This window comes from Limulus polyphemus, unplaced genomic scaffold, assembly GCF_000517525.1.
Source record: "Limulus polyphemus unplaced genomic scaffold, Limulus_polyphemus-2.1.2 Scaffold7405, whole genome shotgun sequence".
Lineage (NCBI taxonomy): Eukaryota > Metazoa > Arthropoda > Merostomata > Xiphosura > Limulidae > Limulus > Limulus polyphemus.
Genome location: NW_013673015.1, coordinates 1 through 3,388, shown reverse-complemented (window position 1 = coordinate 3,388; position 3,388 = coordinate 1).

Below are 3,388 nucleotides of genomic sequence, written 5' to 3'. Positions count from 1 at the left end.
CCCCCCCCCCCCCCCCCACAAGAAAATCAGCTTGGGAATTTCGGCTTCTCCATTTTTAATAAATTCTCCCTCTCCCATTTAAGTTCACTTATGTATGCATAAAAAAATATTTTAAATCTAAAAACCTAGTTTGCAATTACAAAGACTTTTTAATGCATCAATTTTACATATTCATTACTATATTATAACTGTATTAAAGAGACATTTCATAGAATGCTTTTGTTTTGAAAGGTACTACTGCACAGATACATGCAAGTGTCTAAAAGTATTGTTTCTCGAGTTTTTTTTACAGCCTCTGTAAATAAATAACACCTACTATTTTTGCATGTCACAGGAGAAATGTGCAAAGAATGAGAACAATCCAATATTACTGGAAATAATCTTGTGTCATGTTGTGTAACAGATTTTTTGTTTCATGCCAACACATTACCTATAAGCTCCAATGACTTCATTCCAATGTGTATTGGTCTCTATTGCCCTCGATCAGCCCAGTGACGTGACATATATAATTTTGTTTGTAGCATCATATTATTTATTGTAAACATTTTATTCAAATCGACTAAAGAAAATGTGACACGTACTTTATTAATTTAAACTAACAGATATATTAGCTAACACTTTTAATTGTATTTCAAAAACTTAGTTGTGTCACTTTAATTCCAGAACTTCAATATTATTTTGTTCACTTTTAAAAGGAAAAAAAAAATGTCACTTTGGTACTTGCTGCATACATATTCTACACAATATTCAAACCTCTTAGAAACTACAACTGAAGAGAGAAAAACAAAAACAATAACAGCCACAGTGGACAAAGGACTGTTCATATTATCCAACCTGTGAAGACTGATTTTTTAAGAAGTGAAGGCAACAAGTATCTGACGAAATAAAATTATAGCTGTATTAACTAACTGCCAAAATACCATTGACTGAAAATAAATGAAAAAGATATTCATCACCTTTTCATTTGGGTTAAGTAACAAAATCCAAAAGAAAATAGTAATTTTATCAAGAGAAGCAATAGAATACTGACTCCTATCGTCTTGTTTCACACAGTTGTCAGTTTTACTATTTACCTATTCTCATTACATAAATAATTTCTTCCAATAATAAATCCTTCAAAACACTTTACATTAGAACTACTGAAACTCACTGCAGTTCTGATCAGGATTTCAGTAGCAGTAGTGGGCTGTTAATGTTGTGCCAAATGAAGCAAAGCAAAAATATTTTTATTGGGGATAGCAGGTTCTCAGAAGTTGGAGGATTAGGTTCTGAAATGGTGAATCTTTATACACATCTATAACAATTTACTATAAATATGATATGTAAATTCAGTTTAATCTTTATCCATATTAGTTTTTACTATTCAAACTCTTGCAAATTACAAATCTTCCTTCAGTGAAAAGAAGCGATGCTCATTAAACTAAACAAGTAAAAAGTGCATGACAGTCACCATCTGCCGATACATTTACACTGATCATACACCAGGCTCAACTTGTGCTCACCAACATCACACTATGTATATTTTTTCAACCCATTTAGTTTGATCTACTGTTTTTTAAAGATTTTACAAATCATAACATACACATACATAAAAACATATCTTTTCATAATTACTTGATAAACAAGTACACTAATTGTTAATTACACTTGAAAAATACTTAAACCTTACAGATATCAACAAAACAAATCTGTCACATGATGTAAGTAATTTCTATCACAAGTGCATGGTTATTTATATTCTATATTCTGCTTTAGATCACAGCTTTTATATCTCTTTAAAACTAAAGAATTCCTCACAGTGTACAACTATTGTGCTAAGATAAAAAAATCAGTTTCACTTATGGCAAATTAACTAAACTGTCTTTAAATATATAAATATTTTGAATTTAAAATTATATAGCAAGAGATCTGCATTTTTGAACACAAGTTATTTTATTTCAATCTTTAATTTAATACAAATTATTTCATAAAAATCAGACATGTGTAAATTGTCCCCTTCATTTTAAAATGTTAACTTTATCATTGTCCAGGGAATTTTAGGCCATTTAGTTTTATTTCAATATCGAAGAATGCTTTAGAGTCTGATAAAAGATGCTTTGAAGGATTATTTTGATAAAGTTCAAAACTTAGTTAGATGTCAACTATGACTTTACTAACCTATCAACTTTTTTTGAAAAATGTTACTTCTTACCCAGATGAGGGTAGAAGAGTTGAATGGGTTTATTTGGATTTTCACAAAACCTCTGATAAGGGGTCATATAAAAGATTGATGAAATGGTGCTACTGTTACATGTGGTGTGCCTTGCTTGAACAGACAACAGTCAGAAAACTGGTTAATTTACTAATGATATAAAAATTCTCGGTCTGGCTGTAACATGGAGTTGTGATTTTACAGAGATTCAGAACTGTTGGTCTGTTGGACAAATGTATGGCAGAAGGCATTTAATTATGATAACCAAAATGTTATATGTGTGGGTTATAATAAATCAAAGGTGTAATTCACAAGGGGGAGGTCTCCTTCACTTTATCAATGATGGAGGAATGTTCCTCCTCAAATTGCAGCAGTGCTAAAACTTTTGTTTCTCAGTGCTTTATTTATATTAATCACTAACCACTATAGCATTCATGATGATTACATTATGTATTAAATTCATTATATACGAGATACTGGAATGGAAAAAGTAAAAACCACCATGTTATAACTGTAGCAGAAAAAATAATTTTAAACTAAGTGTGGTATTCAAGTATTGTAAATAATAGTAAAACACGTAATAAAATAAAAGTTTAAAAAATAAAAAATATGTGGGGATGGGAATGCCTAAAAGAACAGAAACAAAGTAGGGATGAATACACAAAACCACTCATAAAACACTACATATGTAGCCAAATATTTCCAAGAAAAACTTTTATTTACAACTAAATGTTGAATTCCTTAGATTTGCACAAATTTAGGTTTGGATAAAAGCATTTAAACTGAATAATGGCAATAAATCCTAACAATGTCTAATCTTCATAAGATTGTAACGTTGACTCAGTGGCTACTTATGTAGAGATTTTTGTATGGTTTTGTGTAATCATCCCTACCTTGTTTATGTACTTTTTGGTATTGCCATACCTATATCATCCTAGATTTTTTTTCAAAATATTACTTATTATCTATTTCCCCTCTTTTTTAATGAATGGCAGTTGTTACGAAGGCAGCAGCTGCATTGTCTTGATGGAGATCATGTGTTGAAGTTAGTGAAATACTGTAACTGTTTCAGCACTACACAAGTTAACTCTTTTAGTACGGGCTCGGTCCCTGGGACCAATCTCGTAACCATTTTGTGCTTGTTATAGTTTTCATGTTATAACTTTTAAATTAGTAAGCATATGTTAATACAATTTG